This window comes from Asparagus officinalis, chromosome 6 (assembly GCF_001876935.1).
Source record: "Asparagus officinalis chromosome 6, Aspof.V1, whole genome shotgun sequence".
Taxonomy (NCBI): Eukaryota; Viridiplantae; Streptophyta; class Magnoliopsida; order Asparagales; family Asparagaceae; genus Asparagus; species Asparagus officinalis.
The window spans coordinates 63,846,191-63,870,008 of record NC_033799.1 but is presented as its reverse complement, the minus strand read 5'-3'; positions in this window follow the sequence as shown (position 1 = coordinate 63,870,008).

Genomic DNA, 23,818 nt, shown 5'->3' with positions numbered 1-23,818 from the left:
AGGAGTTGTTATCGGACAATGACCCTGAGAAGATCGTCATCTGCATAGAAGTCCGCTCTTTCTTCTCCTTTGTGAATGCTATGCTTGGCAAACTCTTCCACGGCGGACTTTCCCTTCACCAGTTTAAGCCATTCCTTGATCCTAAGATAAATTCAATAGGGGATGCAGGATACCCGGATTTGGCGAAGGCTATAGTTGATGATCTTGACTGCCTAGAGCGTGAGCTTCAGATATTTCGCGAGCTCCGGGATGCAGGCGCCTCTTCATTCATTGCTGCCGAGTTGGATACTCGCTTACAGACACGGCGCGATACTAGGATTCTTGCTGAGCTCGAGATTCAGGTGCAGCGGGACCGGGTAGATCGAGTTGAGGCTAACCTTGCTATTAGGTTATCTTCACTCGACGAGCTTGATTCTTCCATTTCCTCTTGTGAGACCGAGATAGACCAGCTCCGAAGAGAACTCCGTGAGAAAGAGGATACTTTGAGTATTCTTCACATGACGAAGATACAAGATCAGCAAGCACACACTGCTTTATCTGATGAGCTGAAGTCCTTGAAATAGAAACTGGTTGAGACAGAGGAGGTTGCTGTGAAGAATTCAGCCGTGACTGAAGAGTCCATCAGAGCCGAGTTGCAGGATGAGCTTAGGCAAGCTTATGATGAGAAGCTGTCTAAGTTTAGTCAGCAGATTTTTAGCCATGTGCTTGATGTATGATTTTATTTGCTGAATACTCTGACTTTTGATTCTCTTAGTGAAACTGGTTTTTATCTTTATTATGATTCCTCATTCCGTTTGAAATGATTGACCATAATACTCATAGGATTTTTGGCAAACCCTCAGTCATCAACGGGTTTGATAAGACTTTACCGATTACCGTTTGAATCGGGCTAGCATGCGGATTGTCTAAATCCGTTCCGCATGTAACGTTGTGCTAAGAGAGTGAATTCTCTGAGACTTTGTGCTATGACGTCGAATACATAGACTTCGCCATTGTCACGGGAATAGGCTACCTGGCGACACGTGTTAGGTGTTGACTTTAGGATTTTTGGCTAACCCCCAGCCTTCAACGGATTTGATTAGCCTTTACCGACTACCGTTTGAGTCGGGCTAGCATGCGGATTGTCTAAATCTGTTCCGCATGTAACGTTGTGCTAAGAGAGTGAATTCTCTTAGACTTGGCGCTATGACTTCGAATACGTAGACTTCGCCATTGTTACGGGAATAGGCTACCCGACAACGTGTATTAGACGCTGATTTATCCCTACTTAGGCGTCGGGATAAAATACCTCAGAATCGAGCTCTGGTGTCTTTTTCTACAGAGCAAGACTAAACCGGCGGCGCGTGTTAGGCGTCAGCATATCCTTTCTTAGGATTCAGGATGAAATTCCCCATACGTGTAAGGCATGGATTTTGGTGTTATTAATAACAACCTGCCACAATGTTGAATATGTGGACGGATGTTCTTTTCAACGGTTAAGAACTAACCGGCAGCGCGGGTTAAGCGCAGACTTATCCTTGCTTAGGTTTCAGGATAGAATACCCCAGAATTAAATTCTGGTGTCTTTTTCTACGGAAAAAGACTAAACCGTCAGCGCGTGTTAGGCGCAGACTTATCCCTGCTTAGGATTCGGGATAAACTTCCTAGGATGAATCCTAGATTGATAAATTTTGGAAAAGATCAGCATGGGAAAGGAAGAATTTTATATTCTATTTCCCGGTCTTCTTTTAGGGTGAAGGCGAACCCGAAAAACAAGGAAGGAAGAATTTTATATTCTATTCCCTGATTCTGGAAAGGAAGAATTTTATATTCTATTTCCAGCGCAAAAGAAACTAGAAGTGGGATCTCTACTCCGAGAATCTGGAAAATTTAGATAAACTTACCTTTTATAGGATTGGTTATCTAATCTGAAAATGTGTTTATCGAAGTGGAATTTCAACTTCGGTTATAACCATGAGAAGGCTTAACCAAAGAGAAAAAGGAGGGAGTTCTTTCGTTTATCGAAAGGGGACTCTGAATCGAAAGTGGACCTCTTGTTCATGGAAAGAGTCAAGAGGGCCAGAAAGACACTTTTGGTGGACTCACCGCCAATTGAAATTGATCAGTGAGGGATTTTGGTGGTAAAAAAAAAATTTGGGGTTATCCTCTAGAATATTAAGTGTAATATTCTTCAAGGAACTTCCCGGTAAATGGGTTATCCTGAATGTACTATGGATAGTACTTTTTCAGGAACTTCCCATTTATTGGCATTAATTGCCTGGCGCCCTCTTGAGTAATCAGGCGATATGCACCGTTTGAGTAGACTGTGTCTATCACAAACGGTCCTTCCCATTTGGGTTCAAATTTACCTTTCTTCTTGGAGTTGAGGATTATCGGTCGGCGAGCAGCGAGGACCAGATCTCCTTCCTTGAAGCTTCTCTGTCAGACTCTTTTGTTAAAAGCCCTAGATATTCTGGCTTGATAAAATTCAATGTGTTGTTGAGCTTCCAAGCGCTTTTCATCCAACCTCTCGAGTTCTTCGAGACGTTTTTGATGTTGTTCTTCTGTTGTCATTTCGGTTGCAAGAGCGATCCGAAGAGATGGGATTTGAATCTCCAACGGTAGCACAGCTTCACATCCGTATACCAACGAATATGGGGTAGCTCCTGTAGGTGTGCGTATGGTGGTGCGATAAGCCCAGAGTGTTTCACCGAGTTTATCGTCCCAGTCTCGTTTATTAGTCTTTACGAGCTTTGACAAAATCTTAATGATCGTCTTGTTGAACGCCTCAGCTAATCCATTCGCAGCGGGATAATAAGCTGTCGACGAAACATCTTCAATTTTGAACTTGTCACAAAACCTGATGAAGGCGTTGCTTATGAACTGTGGACCGTTGTCATGAATGATCCGTCTTGGCACGCCGTGTCGGTATATGACATGATGCTTAATGAAATTGATGACGTTATTTGTCTTCACTTCTCTAAGCGGAATCGCTTCAGCCCACTTTGAAAAGTAATCCGTGATTGCGAGAATGAATCGATCACCTTTGACTGAAGGGGAAAAAATAGGACCAACAATGTCCATACCCCATGTCTCGAATGGCCAAGATGTGGTTGACGTGTGTAAACGCTCTGGTGGTTGGTGCATATAATTTGCATGTATTTGACAAGCATGACACTCTCGGGCGTATTCGATTGCGTCACGAACCATTGTTGGCCAAAAATATCCCATTCTTCTGATGCGATCATACAGTTTGGGACCGGGCTGATGCGCACCGCATTCTCCTTCGTGTGCTTCCTTAAGAACTTCTTCTGCTTCTTGGTTCGAAAGGCATCGAAGTAACAAACCATCGTACCCTCTACGGTATAACGTATGGGTCTCGGTATTATAGAAGAATCTTGGTGCCCTTCGGTGGATTGATTCCCTTTCTTTTATGTCCTTCGGCAAAATACCATATTGGACGTAGTCAATGATAGGAAAACGCCAATCTCGGGACTCAGACCCAAGTTGAGTTGAGTTCACCTCCTTGGCGCTTATGTCTCTATCATCTTCCTCTTCAATATCCATATCGTATATGGGTATGCAGAGCTGATGCGTCCTCACTGTGACTAACAGCTCAGTTTTGGGAGGCTGCGCAAGTGATACCTCTAGTGCTGCCAGTGCATCTGCATAAGCGTTTTGGAGACGAGGGATATATTCAATGAAGAATTCTTCAAAAGATTCTGCCATTTTGATGGCCTCCTGGTGGTACGGGATTAGGTCTTGGTTCCTGACTTCATACTCTCCACGGACTTGGTTGACTATCAATTGAGAATCCCCAAAAGCTTCGAGATATTCGACCCCCAGCTCTTTGGCGAAACTGAGTCCAATGAGAAGCACGTTGTACTCGGCTACGTTATTGGAGCACGGACTAGTCAATGAATAAGCACGAGGCATCACATGCTTCCCCGGGGAGATTAGGACAACCCCAACCCCGGAGGAAACTATAGAACCTCCCGGGGTTATCACCCTATTAACTGCCCTCGAAGCACCATCGAAATATAATTGCCATACTTGTTGGTGTGACGTAGTGTTAACCTCGTGGGTTTCATTCGGCAAGTCATCATATACTTCTGCCGTATCTGTGGTCGGGTTTGCCGTCAAAAGATCGCAAATTGCTTGTCCTTTGATCGACTTCTGCTGTTGATAAGAGAAGGGCCCACTTCGCTAACTGCCAATTCATAGAGGCCGGTTGCGTCATAAATACCCGTACTGGATTAACGTTGGAAATGACGTAAATCGTCTGTCCAACCAAGTAATGCCGCATCTTTTGCATTGCGAATACTAATGTGAGGCATTCTTTCTCAATCATCGGATATCGAGACTCGGCTCTGTAGGCGTATAAAATTGCTTATAGGTCCCTTAGCACAGCTCGACACAAACCGACAAACCATCGGACGACATATCCAAACACGAGCGTCAGTCCACAACGCCGAAGCCAAGTGACACGCAACGAAGCGGATTAACGAGGCGATGAGGTTAACGAATCGTATGCAAGCAACGGAATGCATCCATTCGCGTGCGGAATCAAGCCAACGGGTCGATGAGTTAACAAGTCATCCAACTACGGAACGGATTCGAACTCAAACACCGAAGCCGATTTACTGCCAAATCGGGATCCTGACTTCCAAATCAGGATTCAGAACAAATCAGAGTTCAAATCAACACCAAGAGCGGACTCGGACGAATCACGATCGAATCAAGATCAGTTTCGGACTAAAACTCAGAAGTGGATTTACTGCCAAATCAGGAATCGGATTTACTGCCAAATCAGGAATCGGATTTACTGCCAAATCAGGAATCGGATTTACTGCCAAATCAGATCAACGAATCGAATCCAGACAAATCAACCACAGAACCGAAAAATGGATACAACGACAGAAAACAGCGGAAACCCAACACCTAGAGGGGCTCGGCCAAAACCGAGCCACCTCAAGGTGGCTCGGCCCAAGCCGAGCCACCTATGGGTGGCTCGACCAAGAACCGAGCCACCTATAGGTGGCCGGCCCAGAGCCGAGCCACCTATAGGTGGCCGGCCAGATCTGTGCCCGGGCATAGTTCAGAGAGCCTATAAATAGGCCCCCCTTGGTTCATTTTGAAAGGTTGGAAATTTTAGAGGGGAAGCTCTGCTGGATTGAAGACTCAGATCTAAAAAAGATTCAAGCTTTGGGACTTTGAATACTTGCTTATCCAGATCCGGTGCTCGGCGATCATCAACGCCAAATAAGGCAAGAGTTCGAGAGGAACCAGATCTCAAATCGAATCTCAGATCTACGCAGGCGTACTCCGGATCAAAGCTTGGTCTTTGATCCCGAGAATTAAAGGCTACTATTTCCTTGGCGAAATAGTACCCTCGGCTATTATTTCCTTGGCGAAATAATACCCGTCATACTGCGTAGATCCGACCGGATCTAGATCTCGCGATGGTCCATGGATAAACCCCGGTGCAGGCGAAGAACCCACGCAAGCGAGCGACCGCAAAACAGGAGCTCGCGATTTGTTAGACAAACAAGGAGAAAGTTGTAATCTTTTTTATTTTCTTTGATTTTATTGTAACCGGATCTTATAAAAAGACCGGATCTTTGTAAATCAAAAAGCTGTTATTTAAGATGACAATGGAATCAACAATGAAGAAAGACACGATTTTTCCCGCGAACAATCTGGCGACCATAGTCGGAGCGTCGCAGCCGCGGATCTTAATCCCGGTCGTGGAGGAGGTCGAATACGAGTTCGACCAACAGAAGTTCGAGGAATACTTGTCGTCCTCGTCCGGATCAACCTCCCCTCGCAAGTCCAAGAAGTCCAAGTTCTCCTCCAGGAGAAAAACTCGTTGGTATGAAGACGTTGAAAACACCAACGAAGATCTCGCCCCGTTTGATGCGAAAGTCGCATCGGGTGATATTCCTCCAATTCCCAACCAAGGCAGATCTACTCTGGCCAACCTTTCTACCGCAGAAGGCGTGGTGACTCTCTCGAAGAGAGCCCGCCAAAGGCAACGTCAACGCCTTGCGAAACAATTCGTAAAGGCCATGGAGTCAGTTGACGGGATCCGCTACAACGCGGATCTGAAGAACAAAAGAGGCAAAAAGCCTCAACAATCGATGAATGGTGGTTCCTCCAAGCCGCCAACAATGGAATGGGTCCGTGTCAAACGGAACCGATCGACGCTGGAGGAGCGCATTCGCAAGCGCCGCGCACTATCAGCGCAGGCACGGGCTCAAGCCGAAGAAGCCCGTAGAAAGTTGCAAAAAGAGGTGGCCAAGAAGCCGCCATCAACCCGTAAAACTTGGAGACCGAAGTCTGAAGCGGCGATTCAGACTAAGGAGCAACAACTGCAGCCTCCGAAAGTTCAACCTCCGGCGAATCAATCCAGACCGCCGGTGATTTCCACAACTGCTCCGGGAGATCCCGCAGGACCATCCCAGAAAAGGAAGTCAGTCTTGGAGCACCTCGGTCCACTTCCCGAGGAGCGAAGCAAAGCTCCAATCCAAGGACGTTTGGGCCCACTAAGAAAGCCCCAAACGAATCAACATGTTGGGGGTCGCCGCAACCCTCAACATGACAAAGAAATCATGGCACCCAAGCGCACTATGCTGCACATTGAAGTTTAGGAGCCCGTCGAGGATTCACGCCCACAAAGGCACGTTTCGAGGCGCGTGACTCTCGAAAGTCCGAAGAAGGTAATTCGCTCTCAGAAGGAAACGTTATCGTCTGATGATGATTACGTTATACCTGAGAAATCGTGCCAACACACGATAGGTTGCTCCGACTTTCAAACGGAAGAGCTGTACTATCGTGCTGGGGGTACGAACAAGTACCGAAACGCCAAAACCAAGGCATAGGCGTTTCCGGCAAAGAAGAACGGTGGTTGAAGATGGAGAATTTCCGAGGGTCACTACCAATATGACCAGCAAAAGGGCATCGACAAGGGATAATCCCGAGTCAATTCCGGAAGTACCCTGGTATCTAACTCGTCTGCAGTCTGGAGCCATTACACGAGGAACTTATGGTAGGGTTCGGACAAGATTACCGTCAGAAGATGAAGAATCGGATTCCTGCTCTGCTGTCGCATCAGATAACACGGTATCCAGCGAATGACAACCCCGCGAGTCATTCATGATAAGCGCGGAGCAAGTGGCTAAGATGCTTGAATAAACAACAGGAGACCTTCAGGTTTGAAATGCAGATGGCCATGCAGAATATGAGAGAAATGCATGAGCAACAAATTCAAGCACTGACGAACCAGCAAGGTGAGCCAAGTCATCGTAACCATGTTCATCAAGAAGATGAGGATACGAATGCGGATGAAGCTCACAATGCCAATAATCCTCCCGTCAATGCAGGGGGTGGTAATGAGGATGCTAGTCATAATGCCACACTTCCGCCATAGAATCGTGCTAACGAAAACACAGGCGAAAGTCTGAAGATCAAAAACCTCGAGAACAAGATCAATACGTTGATTTCTGCTCAAGAGGTGAAGAAAACAAGCATTCCTAGTCCATACCCAAGAGAATGGGAATCAATCCCCTATCCGGCGAAGTTCAGTCTGATTAACTTCACGCCGTTTGATGGGAAGGGTTCGCCCACTCAGCATGTGATTTATTTCAAATCACACCTGGGGGTAATCTCCGGCAATGAGCCTCTGATGGTGCGGTCATTCGTCGGCACTCTTCGCGGAGCCGCCTTCGATTGGTATCGCCGCCTCAAGCCAGGTAGCGTGAACAGCTGGGACGATATGGAGACCATGTTCCTCACCAATTTCTTCGACGACGACACCGAGATATCTATCGGATCATTGCTCGATGAGAAGCAGAAGGACGGAGAGTTAGTCGATACCTTCGTCAAAAGATTCCGGAACAAGGCGATGAATTGCCGGGACCCGATCACCGAGGAGTTCGTTCTCCAGACTTGCCATAATAATCTGTCCTTAGACGTATTGGAAGCAATGGGGACAGCACCGTCTGACACTTGGAAGGATCTGAAGGTGCGCGGTGAACAAGCCGAACGATTCCTTAGAAGGAAGAAGGCCGAGAGGAACCAACCGACGGTTAATCCGCTGGACTCAAACTTCGCCTCTCGTGGTAAGGGCAAGGCACCTACAGCTGCTGATGGTGCTAATCAAGCGTCACAGCAATCTCGAAGGAAGCAAAAGACTTCGGGTCCGAGACTCCAAAAAGAGTACTCTTTCAAGGACGAAGACGTTCCAGCCATCTTCGAATCCCTCCTTGAAGGTAACAAGATCAAGCTACCACCTATCACAAATCAGGAGGAAGCTGACAACACTACGGACCCAAAGTACTGTGCGTACCACAGGAGGGTCGTTCATCCCACTAAGGATTGCTTTACTCTCAAGAATAGCATTCAGACCTTGGTTGAAGCCGGCGTCATAACGTTAAGGTAAGCCAATTGAGAACGGCAAAACTCCAAAGAGTATACGAGTATAAACTGTTTCTCAAACCAACAAAATTCAGCTGTCGGCGATTGTGGATCAGGAAGGGGCTAACAAAGTGGCGGATCCGAAGTATTGCGCATACCATAGAGCGGTCCATCACCCTACCAAGTCGTGCTACCACCTCAAGGACAAGATCCAGGTGCTAATTGATGTAGGCGTCATAACCCCGAAGCCGTCCAAGAATGTCGGAGCAAATGCGGTGTCAATCAGCTTTGGATCGGTGCCCACAACATGGTTCGAGCCGAAACGCGTCACCAAAGTGGGAATGAAGACGGTGAATGATGACCCACATGGACAGCGCCAAAAGGGGCTTGTACCACACACAGCCCCAAACGGCGAAATCCTCTGGGTTCACCCCGACCTGGTTGAAGATGAACAATGGGCCGGATCGTCATCCAAGAAGAAATCCAAAGGTAAAGGAAAGTTTTGCTGCGGAGTCTCTGCTATCCCAGAAGAAGATGACGAAAGAATCCTAACTTTCCCGCTCTCCGAAGAAGAACAAGAAGTCTTCGCCACTAGAAGCGGAAATGAGTATCACTACAATTATCCACCACCTAGTGAGCAGGGGGTGAATAAACGGGGACCAGCCAAAACTCTCACAGAGCTGGGGGTGATTACGAGTCCTACACCGGGCGAAGAGGCTCGAAAACAGCCGGTGAATAAGCCGAAAGAGAAGGATCCCTAGGAAGTTCAGAACCCGAAGCAGTCTCGTTTCAGTCGCCCGATTAGAAGAGACAAACCAGAGAGTTCGAAAACTCCGCGCGTCTGCGATATCATGGCTCAATTAGCCAATATTCCAGCGCGGATAACGTTGTATGAGTTGCTGCGGTTATCTAAGGAGACTAGGGAAGCCTTACGAGAAGCCTTGGCTGATTCTGAAGCATTCCTCACTCAGACCAAGCCAGTACCGGAAGAGCCAGAACCGTCGGTTCAACAATGCAATATAGCGGCCAAGAACCTTCCCTGCATCACCTTCACCAAAGAGGATATGCAGACGAAGAATTCGAACCATGATCGGCCCCTATATTTCATCGGATACATTGGCTCCAGCGAAGTCAACCGAATCCAAGTGGATCTGGGTTCCGCTGTGAGTATTATGCCGCTTCACCTTATGCATAGCCTTGGCATTCCAGTCAGCAAATTGGCGTCTACAGACACGATCATTTACGGATTCAACACCAGCAGGTCAAGGCCTTTGGGAAAGATCCGGATAAAGTGCCAAATGGGTGATCTGAAGACGGAAGTCACGTGTTACGTGATTGATGCTGAGACATCATATAACTTACTACTGGGTCGGCCTTGGATCCATAGTAATGTTATAATTCCCTCAACTCTCCATCAGTGTTTGAAATATGTCGACACTGATAATAGGGTTAGAACGGTGGTCGCGGATAAGCAACCATTTAAAGGGTATGAGAATTATTTCACTGATTCTCTCCTTTATGGTAACGAATCCGATACTGAATCATCGGCCCAAGGCACGGACAGCGGAGGAGAAGCTGATACCGAAGCCGGATTTGATTACAATGGCGGTTATGTTCTAAATGACATTGTACCCTTTGTAATCAACCTTGACGATGAACAATCGTCAGAGGGCAGTTGTAACTGGCTATAGTCCGGAAGCGCGCAAGCTCATGGAAAAGCAGGGGTACGATTTCACACTCGGAGAAGGTCTATACTTCGATCGAGGTCCTCGTACTCCAGCCAAAGCGGTATATGTACCAAAAGGGAAACCCGAGGATTATTATAAATACGGGCGAAACTTAGGCTATGTTTCCTCGTCTGATGATGAATGTGGTTGGCAAATTATCGATCAAATTGCTAACAAAACTAAGAACGGATACTCTTCTGATTCTTCAGCTGGGGATTCCGACACAAGTCTAGAGGAGGCATTCAAAGCCTTAATGGTAAACATGGCTACAGATGATCCGTCTACAATGGAGGACGATGATCGAATGCCAACATGGGAAGACCCGTGGGTTCATCACCTGAACATACAGTATGGTGATAGGTTCGAACAGAGATAAAATAGTCTAAGTTAACATGGGCGACGAGGCCAACCCAAAGCCGATATTCGTCAGCGATGGTCTCCCCTCAGATGAGAAGGAGGAGTTAATTGCTCTCGTCAGGGAATATATCGACGTCTTCGCGTGGAACTACGAGGATATGCCAGGGCTCGACCCCAATGTGGCAATGCACCACCTTGATATCAAGCCGGATGCCAAACCTGTTAAGCAACAACAAAGACGGTTTCGTCTGCAAATTATGGAAGCCATTGAGGCAGAGGTTAAGAAGTTGATCGAATCGGGATTTATCCGAGAGGAACAACATCCAGATTGGCTAGCCAATATTGTCCCAGTCATGAAGAAGAACGGTAAAATCAGGATTTGCATCGAATTCAGGGACCGGAATACGGCATGTCCAAAAGACGACTTTCCTCTCCCAATCACGGATGTTATTATCGACAATACATGCAGATTTGAGAGAATGTCTTTTATGGATAGTTTCTCAGGATATAACCAAATCAAGATGCACCCAGATGACGAGAAGCATACAGCATTCAGAACGCCCCTCGGTGTATTCTGCTACACGGTGATGCCATTCGGTCTAAAGAATGCAGGCGCCACATATCAGCGAGCAATGACTAAGATTTTCCAAGAACATCTCAGGAAAACAGTCGAGTGCTATGTTGATGATTTGGTTGTGAAAAGCCGTAATAAAGAAGATCACATCAAGGACTTGAAGACGATGTTCGATCTCATGCGAAGCCATCAATTGAAGATGAATCCTACTAAATCTTTCCTTGGAATGTCTAGCGGACAATTCCTTGGATTCGTCGTCACCACTAAAGGTATACATATCGATCCCGATAAAGTAAAGGCGATACATGAACTGCAACCTCCTAGAAATCTAAGAGAGCTCAGAGGATTGCAAGGGCGATTAGCTTACATTCGGCGGTTCATCACAAATCTTTCTGGGAAGTGCCAACCGTTCTCTAAGCTAAACAAAAAAGGGGTGTCATTCATTTGGGACAATTCCTGCCAAAAAGCATTCAAAGATATCAAAACATATCTGTCGAATCCTCCTGTTCTCGTTGCACCAAAATCAGGTAGACCGTTCTTGATTTATCTCAAGGCGATGAACCACTCGATAAGTGCTTTACTAGCACAAGACGATGATAATGGTCACGAACAGGCAGTCTATTACCTAAGTCGGACCTTGATAAGCGCTGAGTCTCGATATCCGATGATCGAGAAAGAATGTCTCGCATTGGTATTTGCAATGCAAAAGATACGGCATTACTTGGTTGGACAGACGATTTACGTTGCTTCTAACGTTAATCCAGTACGGGTGTTTATGACGCAACCGGCCTCTATGAATTGGCGATTAGCGAAGTGGGCCCTTCTCTTGTCCTAATACGATTTGCACTTCAAACAGCAGAAGTCGATCAAAGGACAGGCGATTTGCGATCTTTTGGCGGCAAACCCGACAACAGATACGGCAGAAGTATATGATGATTTGCCGTATGAAACCCACGAGGTTAACACCACGTCTCACCAACAAGTATGGTAATTATACTTTGATGGTGCTTCGAGAGCAGTTAATAGGGCAGTCGCCCCGGGATGTCCCAAAGTCTCCTCTGGAGTTGGAGTAGTCTTAATTTCCCCGGGGAAGCATGTGATGCCTCGGGCTTATTCATTGACTAATCCGTGTTCCAATAACGTAGCCGAGTACAACGCGCTTCTCATTGGACTCAGTTTCGCCAAAGAGCTGGGGGTCGAATATCTCGAAGCTTTCGGGGACTCTCAATTGATAGTCAACCAAGTCCGTGGAGAGTATGAAGTCAGGAACCAAGACCTGATCCCGTACCACCAGGAAGCCATCAAAATGGAAGATTCTTTTGAATAATTCTACATTGAATACATCCCTCGTCTCCAGAACGCTTATGCGGATGCACTGGTAGCACTAGCGGTATCACTTGCGCAGCCTCCCGAAACTGAACTACTAGTCACAGTAAGGACGCATCAACTCTGCATGCCCATATACGATATGGAAATTGAAGAAGAAGAAGATGGAAACATAAACGCCAAGGAGGTGAATGCAACTCAAATTGGGTCTGAGTCCCGAGATTAGCATTTTCCTATCATTGACTACGTCTAATATGGTATTTTACCCGAGGATGTAAAAGAATGGGAATCAATCCGTCGAAGAGCGCCCAGATTCTTCTATAATACCGAGACCCATACATTATACCGTCGAGGGTACGATGGTTTGTTACTCCGATGCCTTTCGAACAAAGAAGCAGAAGAAGTTCTTAAGGAAGCACATGAAGGATAATGTGGTGCGCATCAGCCCGGTCCCAAACTGTATGATCGTATCAGGAGAATGGGATATTTCTAGCCAACGATGGTTCGAGATGCAATCGAATACGCACGAGAATGCCACGCTTGTCAGGTACATGCGAATTATATGCATCAACCGCCAGAGCAGTTGCACACGTCAACCACGTCTTGGCCATTCGAGACATGGGGCATGGACATTGTCGGTCCTATTTTTCCCCCTTCAGTCAAAGGTGATCGATTTATTCTCGCGATCACAGATTATTTCTCAAAGTGGGCTGAAGCGATTCCGCTTAGAGAAGTGAAGACGAACAATGTCATCAATTTCATCAAGCATCATGTCATATACCGACACGGCGTGCCAAGACGGATCATTCATGACAACGGTCCACAGTTCATAAGTAACGCTTTCGTCAGGTTTTGTGACAAATTCAAAATTCAAGATATTTCGTTGACAGCTTATTATCCCGCTGCGAATAGATTAGCTGAGGCGTTTAACAAGACGATCATTAAGATCCTGTCAAAGCTCGTGAAGACAAATAAACGAGACTGGGATGATAAACTCGGTGAAGCACTCTGGGCTTATCGTACCACCATACGCACACCTACAGGAGCTACCCCATATTCGTTGGTATACGGATGTGAAGCTGTGCTACCGTTGGAGATTCAAATCCCATCCATTCGGATCGCCCTCGCGACTGAGATGACAACAGAAGAACAGCATCAAAAATGTCTCGAAGAACTCGAGAGGTTGGATGAAAAGCGCTTGGAGGCTCAACAACACATAGAGTTTTATCAAGCCAGAATCTCCAGGGCTTTTAACAAAAGGGTCCGACAGAGAAGCTTCAAGGAAGGAGATCTGGTCCTCGCTGCTCGCCGACCGATAATCCTCAACTCCAAGAAGAAAGGTAAATTCGAACCCAAATGGGAAGGACCGTTTGTGATAGACACAGTCTACTCAAACGGCGCATATCGCCTGATTACTCAAGAAGGCACCAGGTAATTAATGCTAATAAATGGGAAGTTCCTGAAAAATTACTACCCCTAGTACATTCAGGATAACCCATTTACCGGGAAGTTCCTTGAAGAATATTACATTTAATATTCTAGAGGATAACCCAAAATCATTTTTTTCACCACCAAAATCCCTCGCTGATCAATTTTAATTGACAGTGAGTCCACCAAAAATGTCTTTCTGGCCCTCTTGACTCTTTAGTTCAGAGTCCCCTTTCGATAAACGAAAGAACTCCCTTCTTTTTTTTCTTTGGTTAAGCCTTCTCATGGTTATAACCTAAGTTGAAATTTCATTTCGATAAACGAAAAACCCGTCTTCCGATCAGATAACCAGTCCTATAAAAGGTAAGTTTATCTAGATCTTCCAGATTCTCGGAGTGGAGATCCACTTTTAGTTTCTTTTGCGCTAGAAATAGAATATAAAATTCTTCCTTTCCAGAATCAAGGAATAGAATATAAAATTCTTCCTTCCTTGTATTCGGGTTCGCCTTCACCCTAAAAGAAGACCAGGAAATAGAATATAAAATTCTTTCTTTCCCGTACTGATCTTTTCCAAAATTTATTAATTTAGGATTCATCCTAGAAAGTTTATCCCGAATCCTAAGTAGGGATAAGTCTGCGCCTAACACGCGCTGCCGGTTTAGTCTTTCTCCGTAGAAAAAGACACCAGAGTTCGATTCTGGGGTATTCTATCCTGAAACTTAAGCAAGGATAAGCCCGCGCTGCCGGTTAGTTCTTAACCGTTGAAAAGAACACCCGTTCACATATTCAACTTTGCGGCAGGTTGTTATTAATAACACCAAAATCCATGCCTTACACGCATGGGGAATTTCATCCTGAATCCTAAGAAAGGATATGCCGATGCCTAACATGCGTTGCCGGTTTAGTCTTTTTCCGTGGGAAAAGACACCAGAGTTCGATTCTGGGGAATTTTGTCCCGAAGCCTAAGTAGGGATAAGTCAGCGTCTAATACACGTTGCCGGGTAGCCTATTCCCGTAACAATAGCGAAGTCTACGTATTCGAAGTCGTAGCATCAAGTCTAAGGGAGTTCATTCCTTTAGCACAACGTCACATGCGGAACGGACTTAAAACAATCCGCATGTAAGCCCGACTCAAACGGTAGTCGGTAAGAGCACGTAAAATCCGTTGAAGGCTGGGGGTTAGCTAAAAACCCTAAAGTCAACGCCTAACACGCGTCGCCGGGTAGTCTATTCCCGTGAGAAAGACGAAGTCTACGTATTCAATATCGTAGCACTAAGAGCGTTAACCCTCTTAGCACAACGTCACATATGAAACGGATTTAGACAATCTGCATGCTAGCCCGACTCAAACGGTAGTCGGTAAAGGCTAATCAAATCCGTTGAAGGCTGGGGGTTAGCCAAAAATCCCAAAGTCAACGCCTAACACGCGTCGCCGGATAGTCTATTCCCGTGAGAAAGACGAAGTCTACGTATTCAATATCGTAGCACTAAGAGCGTTAACTCTCTTAGCACCAATCAATGCGTTGCAATGAAAGAATCATTACTCCAATAAAGTACATGAGTATAAACTGTTCCTTATTTTTGGTTGAAAAGTTTCTGGAGAATATTTTTCTAAAAATATTCTTAAGGATAACTCAACGACACTTCGCCGGACAACGCGTTGTAAATGAAGATTCAACGCCGACGACCGATGGTCAATTCTATGTTGAAATAACCAACTCGAGCTAAAAAGTCAAAAAATCGAGGATCGACTTTAAATTCAAAATTCCGACAGACGGTTAGACAATAAATGCAGCACCAGAACCCTTACAGACATTCGACAAAGGACCGAACAGCCTGGGGGACAGAAGGAATCAAGAACGGAAGCCACTCCAAATATCCCGTCGTAACCAATCGAAGAATGGGACAATCATATCCAAAGTATTCCAGACTCTTCTATAAAAGAACGAGACTGAAATACTTTGGAGGGGGTATCTGTAGGCATATAAAATTGCTTATAGGTCCCTTAGCACAGCTCGGCACAAACCGACGAACCATCGGACGACATATCCAAACACAAGCGTCAGTCCACAACGCCGAAGCCAAGTGACACGCAATGAAGCGGATTAACGAGGCGACGAGGTTAACGAATCGCATGCAAGCAACGGAATGCATCCATTTGCGTGCGGAATCAAGCCAACGGGTCGATGAGTTAACGAGTCATCCAACTACGGAACGGATTCGAACTCAAACACCGAAGCCGATTTACTGCCAAATCGGGATCCAGACTTCCAAATCAGGATTCAGAACAAATCAGAGTTCAAATCAACACCAAGAGCGGACTCGGACGAATCACGATCGAATCAAGATCAGTTTCGGACATAAACTTAGAAGTGGATTTACTGCCAAATCAGGAATCGGATTTACTGTCAAATCATATCAACGAATCGAATCTAGACAAATCAACCACAGAACCGAAAAACGGATACAACGACGGAAAACAGCGGAAACCCAACACCTAGAGGGGCTCGGCCGAAACCGAGCCACCTTGAGGTGGCTCGGGGGGCCGGGCCCCCCCGGGGGGGCACAGTGAAGGGAGCCTATAAATAGGCCCCCCTTGGTTCATTTTAGGTGGCCGGCCAGATCTGTGCCTGGGCACAGTTCAGAGAGCCTATAAATAGGCCCCCCTTGGTTCATTTTGAAAGGTTGGAAATTTTGGAGGCGAAGCTCTGCTGGATTGAAGACTCAGATCTAAAAAAGATTCAAGCTTTGGGACTTTGAAGACTTGCTTATCCAGATCCGGTGCTCGGCGATCGTCAACGCCAAATAAGGCAAGAGTTCGAGAGGAACCGGATCTCAAATCGGATCTCAGATCTACGCAGGCGTACTCCGGATCAAAGCTTGGTCTTTGATCCCGAGAATTAAAGGCTACTATTTCCTTGGCGAAATAGTACCCTCGGCTATTATTTCCTTGGCGAAATAATACCCGTCATACTGCGTAGATCCGACTGGATCTAGATCTCGCGGTGGTCCACGGATAAACCCCGGCGCAGGCGAAGAACGCACGCAAGCGAGCGACCGCAAAACAGGAGCTCGTGATTTGTTCGACAAACAAGGAGAAAGTTGTAATCTTTTTTATTTTCTTTGATTTTATTGTAACCGGATCTTATAAAAAGACCGAATCTTTGTAACTCAAAAAGCTGTTATTTAAGATGACAATGGAATCAACAATGAAGAAAGACACGATTTTTCCCGCGAACAGGCTCCTATCAAGGTCCGACTTAGATAATAGACTGCCTGTTCGTGACCATTATCATCGTCTTGTGCTAGTAAAGCACTTATCAAGTGGTTCATCGCCTTGAGATAAATCAAGAACGGTCTACCTGATTTTGGTGCAACGAGAACAGAAGGATTCGTCAGATATGTTTTGATATCTTCGAATGCTTTTTGGCAGGCGTCGTCCCAAATAAATGACACCCCTTTCTTGTTCAGTTTAGATAACAGTTGGCACTTCCCAGAAAGATTTGAGATGAACCGTCGGATGTAAGCTAACCGCCCTTGCAGTCCTCTGAGCTCTCTCAGATTTCTAGGGGGTTGCAGCTCATGTATCGCCTTCACCTTGTCAGGATCGATATGTATTCCTTTAGTGGTGACGACGAATCCAAGAATTTTTCCGCTGGACATTCCAAGGAAGGATTTAGTAGGATTCATCTTCAACTGATGGTCCGCATGAGATTGAACATCGTCTTCAGGTCCTTGATGTGATCTCCTTTGTTGCGGCTTTTTACAACCAAATCATCGACGTAGCATTCGACCGTTTTCCTAAGATGTTCTTGGAAAATCTTAGTCATTGCTCGTTGGTACGTGGCGCCTGTATTCTTTAGACCGAAAGGCATCACGGTGTAGCAAAAGACACCGAGGGGCGTTCTGAACGCTGTGTGCTTCTCGTCATCTGGGTGCATCTTGATTTGGTTATATCCTGAAAAACCATCCATGAAAGACATTCTCTCAAATCCACATGTATTGTCGATAATAACATCTGTGATTGGGAGAGGGAAGTCGTCTTTTGGACATGCCGTGTTCAGGTCCCTGAAGTCGATACAGATCCTGATTTTACCGTTCTTCTTCATAACGGGAACAATATTGGCTAGCCAATCTGGATGTTGTTCCTCTCGGACAAATCCTGATTCGATTAATTTCTTAACCTCTGCCTCGATAGCTTCCATTATCTGCGGACGAAACCGTCTTTGCTGTTGTTTGACAGGTTTGGCATCCGGCTTGATATCGAGGCGGTGCATTGCTACATTGGGGTCGAGTCCTGGCATATCTTCATAGTTCCAAGCGAAGACGTAAATGTATTCCCTGATGAGAGCGATTAGTTCCTCCTTCTCATTTGAGGGGAGACTATCGCTGATGAATATCGACTTTAGGTTGGCCTCGTCGCCCATGTTAACTTAGACTATTTTATCTTTAATGGGGGGTTCTCTCTGTTTGAACCTATCACCATACTGCATATTTAGGTGATGAACCCACGGGTCTTCCCATGTTGGCATTTGATCGTCGTCTTCCATCGTGGACGGATCAGCTGTAGCTATGTTCGCCATTAGGGCTTTGAAAGCTTCCCCCAGACTTGTATCGGAGTCCCATTCCGAGGCATCTGGCTAATTTCCATCTTTGTATTGCTTAGATGATTGGTCATTAATTAACCAGCAGCATTCGTCTTCTGAAGAAGATTCATACCCTAACCCTCGTCCGTATTTATAATAATCATCGGGTTTCCCTTTTGGTACATATGCCGCTTTGGCTGGAGTACGAGGACCTCGATCGAAGTATAGACCTTCTCCGAGTGTGAAATCATATCCCTGCTTTTCCATGAGCTTGCGCGCTTCTGGACTATACTTAGATAAATGCCGACCAGGTTTGTCATCATCCTCATCTTCGCTTAAGAAATGATCTGGTAATGGGGAGCTTTTTCCTTTACCGTAAATCACTTCTTTAGCGCCTCTTATTTTGTTCGGGACGACCATGGTTGTTCCGAAAGAATGCTGGAGGCGTTCCTTTGTTATATAGGACGATCGAAGCAGCATATACAAATCAGGATTATCGTACAATTCTTTCATCACATCATCAAGAGACAGGGAGTACTCCAAATCGTCTTTTATTTCAATATCGGCAAGTTGCCAGTTACAACCTCCATCTGACGATTGTTCATCGTCAAGATTGATTACAAAGGGTACAATGTCATTTAAAACAAAACCACCATTGTAACCAAATCCGGCTTCGGTATCAGCTTCTTCTCCACTGTCCGTGCCATGGGCCGATGATTCAGTATCGGATTCGTTACCATAAAGGAGAGAATCAGTGAAATAAACTGGAATACCGAGGAAATGCATCAAGCGAAGCGGCATAATACTCACAGCAGAACCCGGATCCACTTGGATTCGGTTGACTTCGCTGGAGCCAATATATCCAATGAAATATAGGGGTCGATCATGGTTTGAATTCTTCGTCTGCATATCCTCTTTGGTGAAAGTAATGCAGGGAAGGTTCTTAGTCGCTATGTTGCATTGTTGACTCAGCGGTTCTGGCTCTTCAGGCACCGGCTTGATTTGAGTCAGAAACACCTCTAAATTGGCCAAAGCTTCTTGCAAGGCCTCCCTAGTTTCCTTGGACAACCGTAGCAACTCATACAGCGTTATCCGTGCTGGAATGTTGGCTAGTTGAGCCATTATATCGAAGACTTGTGGAGTCTTCAAGGTTTCCGGTTTGTCTCTTCCAATCGGGCGACTGAAACGAGACTGCTTCAGATTCTGTACCTCCTGGGGATTCTTCTCTTTCGGTTTATTCACCGGTGTCGTCGAGCCTCTTCAATCGGTTTAGGAACCGTAATCACCCCCAGCTCTGTGAGAGTTTTGGCTGGTCCCTGTTTAGTCACCCCCTGCTCAGCTAACTGATCACTAGGTGACGGATAGTTGAAGTGGTACTGGTTTCCGATTCTAGTGGCAAAAACTTCTTGTTCTTCTTCAGAAAGCGGGAAAACAGGAGCTTCATCGCCATCTTCTTCGAAAATTGCGGAAGTACCATTGCAGGACTTGTCTTTACCCTTTCTTTTCGAGGAGGTCGCCCATTGCTCATCTCTAATGAGATCCGGATGAACCCAGAGGATTTCGCCGTTCGGGGTCCCTTTTGGCGCTGTCCATGTGGGTCATTATTCACCGTCTTCATTCCCACTTTGGTGACGCGTTCTGGTTTGAACCATGTTGTGGGCACCGTTCCAAAGCTGATTGACACTGTGTTTTCTCCGACATTCTTGGACGGCTTCGGGGTTATGACGCCTACATCAATTAGCGCCTGGATTTTGTCCTTGAGGTGGTAGCACGACTTGGTAGGGTGATGGACCGCTCTATGGTATGCGCAATACTTCGGATCCGTCACTTTGTTAGCCCCATCCTGATCCACAATCGCCGGCAGCTGGATTTTATTATTCTCCAACAGGTACTTAAAGATACCGGGAACTTCGTCATCCTTGAAGGAGTACACTTTAGGAAACCTCGGCTCCGAAGATTTCTGCTTCTGAGGCCGTTGTTGCCATTGTCCTCGAGACTGTTGTGGCGCTTGTTGCTGCGGCTGTTGCTGAGGTTGCAATTAGAAAGTTTAATTAGCATCAACTGCATTAGCATGTGCCTTACCTTTCCCCCGTGGGACGAAATTCTGTTGCGGAGCATTATTCGCCTGTTGACCTCTTTCTGCCTTCTTCCTTCTGAGGAACCGCTCGGCTTGCTCTCCTCGGACCTTCAAATCCTTCCATGTCTTGGACGGTGCTGTCCCCATTGCTTCAAACACGTCTAGTGCGAGGTTGTTGTGGCAAGTCTGGAGGATGAATTCCTCGGTGATCGGGTCCCGACAGTTCATCGCCTTGTTCCGGAACCTCTTGACGAAGGTGTCAACCAATTCCCCGTCTTGATATCTCGGTGTCGTCGTCGAAGAAATTGGTGAGGAACATAGTCTCCATATCGTCCCAGCTGTTCACTCTACCTGGTTTGAGGCGGCGATACCAATCAAAGGCGGCTCCGCGAAGAGTGCCAACGAAGGACCGTACCATCAGAGGCTCATTACCAGAGATAACCCCCAGGTGCGATTTGAAATAAATCAAATGATGAGTAGGTGAACCCATCCCATTGAACGATGTGAAGTTAATTAGATTGAACTTCGCCGGATATGGGATCGATTCCCATTCTCTTGGGTATGGACAAGGAATGCCTGTTTTCTTCATCTCTTGAGCGGAAATCAATGTATTGATTTTGCTCTCGAGATTCTTGATCTTCAAGTTTTCACCTGTGTTTTCGCTAGCATTCTCGTTATCACCCCCTGCATTGACGGGAGAATTATTGGTATTATGAGTCTCGTTCGCATTCGTGTCCTCGTCTTCCTGATAAACTTGGTTACGACGACTTGGCTCGCCTTGCTGGTTCGTCAATGCTTGGATTTGTTGGTCATGTATTTCTCTCATGTTATGCATGGCCATCTGCATTTCGAACCTGAAGATCTCCTGTTGTTTAGCCATGGCATCTTCAAGCATCTTGGCCACTTGTTCTGCACTTATCATAAGTGCCTCGCGGGGTTGTCCCTCGCTGGATACCGTATTATCTGATGCAACCACGGAGTCGGCATCAGATTCTTCATCTTTTGAAGGTAGTCTTGTCCGAACTCTACCATAAGTTGCTCGCTTGATGGTTCCGGACTGCAGACGGGTTCTAGGCCGGGATGCTTTCAGAATCGACTCGAGATTATCCCGTGCCGATGTCCCCTTGCTGGTCATATTGGTGGTGACCCTCGAAAATTCTCCATCTTCGACTACTCTTCTTCTTCGTCGAAAACACCTAAGTCTTAGTTCTGGCGTTTCGGCACTGAGCCTTTCGAAAACCGAAACTCTTTCAGGGACCGCCTTGATGCAGTTGCACTCAGATAATACTGCCTGAATGAGTTTGGAATAGGGGCATTAAGTTTCTTGTTCTCGGGGACTCCTCTTCCTGGTTCTACTCGTACCCCCAGCACGATAGTACAATTCGTCTGCTTGACCTATCGTGTGTTGGCACGACTTCTTAGGTATAACATTATCGTCATCAGATGATAATGTTTCCTTCTGAGGGTAAACTGCCTTCTTTGGGCCTTCAAGAGTCACGCACCTCGAAACATGCCTTTTCGGGCGTGAATTATCAGCGGGCTCCTGGACCTCAATGCGCAAATTGGTGGGCGTAGCTGCCATGATTTCTTTGGCATGTTGAGGATGGCGGCGACCCCCAGCATGTTGAGTCGTCCGGGGCTTCTTCATCGGGCCCAAACGCTCTTGAACTGGAGCCTTGCCTCGCTCATCGGGAAGTGGACCGAGGTGCTCCAAAACTGGCTTCTTCTTTTGGGATGATTCCGTGTGATCTCCCAGAGTAATTACTGGAATCATCGGCGGCTTGGATTGATTCGTTGGTGGTTGAACTTTTGTTGGAGGCTACTTCGGCCTCCATACTTGGCGGGTTGGTGATGGCTTTTTGGCCACTCTTTCTTCCTCCAATTTCTTGGCCTCCTGCACAAGAATTTTTGCTTGTACGAGTAATGCGCGGCGTTTGTGAATCCGCTCTTCAAGTGTCGAACGGTTTCGTTTGACCCGGATCCATTCATTCGTTGGCGGCTTGGAGGAGCTGCCATTCTTCAGTTGTTGAGGCTGTTTGCCTCTCCTGTTCTTCAGATCCGCGTTGTAGCGGACTCCGTCTGTAGACTCCATCGCCTTAGCGAATTGCCGCGCAAGGCATTGACGTCGCCTCTGGCGGGCTCTCTTTGAGAGAATCACAACGCCCTCAACAGTAGAGGCGTCGGCAAGAACAGGTTTGACCTCATTGGAGGTCGGTGGAACTTCACCCGATGCGACTTTGGCATCAGTTAGGGTGAGAGCTTCATTGACGTTCTGAACTTCTTCAAACCAACGAACTTTTCTCCTAGAGGAGAACTTCTTGGACTTCCGGGGGGAGGTGGATCCGGACGAGGATGAAAGATACTCCTCGAACTAGGCCTGGTCGAATTCATACTCGACCTCCTCCTCGACCGGGATTGAAATCCGTGGCTGCAACGCGACGATCTCGGCAGCAAGATCGTTGGCTCCCACTGTGGTCACCAGATTATTCGCGAGAAAAATTGCTTTCTTCATTGACGTCATTGTTCTCTCAAGTAATTGCTTTTTGATTACAAAAGATCCGGTCTTTTTATAAGATCTGGTTACAACGAAATCAAAGAAAAAGAAATAAAAATTACAACTTTCCTTTTGAACGAATCACGAGCTCCTGTTTTGTGGTCACTCGCTTTTGTGGGTTCTTTTCCAACGCCGGGGTTAATCCGTGGACCACCGCGCGATCTAGATCCGGTCGGATCTACACGATTTGACGGGTGTTATCTCACTAAGGAAATAACAGCCGGGGGGTACTATTTAGCCAAGGAAATAATAGCCTTTAGTTCTCGGGATCAAAGGCCAAACTTTGATCCGGAGTATTACTTCGTGTAGATCTCAGATCTGATCTCTCTCTCTCGAACTCCTGCCTTTTGTGACGTGGATGCTCGCCAAGAACCAGATCTGAATGTCCAAGTCTTCAAGTCTTCAAAACTCTAATGTTAATTCTCAATTCGGCAGAGCTTCGGCTCTAAAAGTTCCCCTCTCTCAAAAATGAACCATGCTCTCCTATTTATAGGCACTCAGAACTGTGCCCGGGCACAGATCTGGCCGGCCACCTAGAGGTGGCTCGGCCACCTAGAGGTGGCTCAGCCACCTAGACCTATCCACCTCTAGGTAAGCTCGGCCACCGAGCCACCTAGAGGTGGCTCGATTTTGGCCGAGTCCTCTAGGCGTTTCATCCGTTGTCCGGTTTCGTGGTTTATCTAAGCTTCGTCGCTGTTCTAAACTCTGATTTGGCAGTCCGGATCCCGATATGGCAGTAAACCCGCTTCGGTGTTCGAGTTCGAATCCGTTCTATGATTGGATGACTCGTTGACT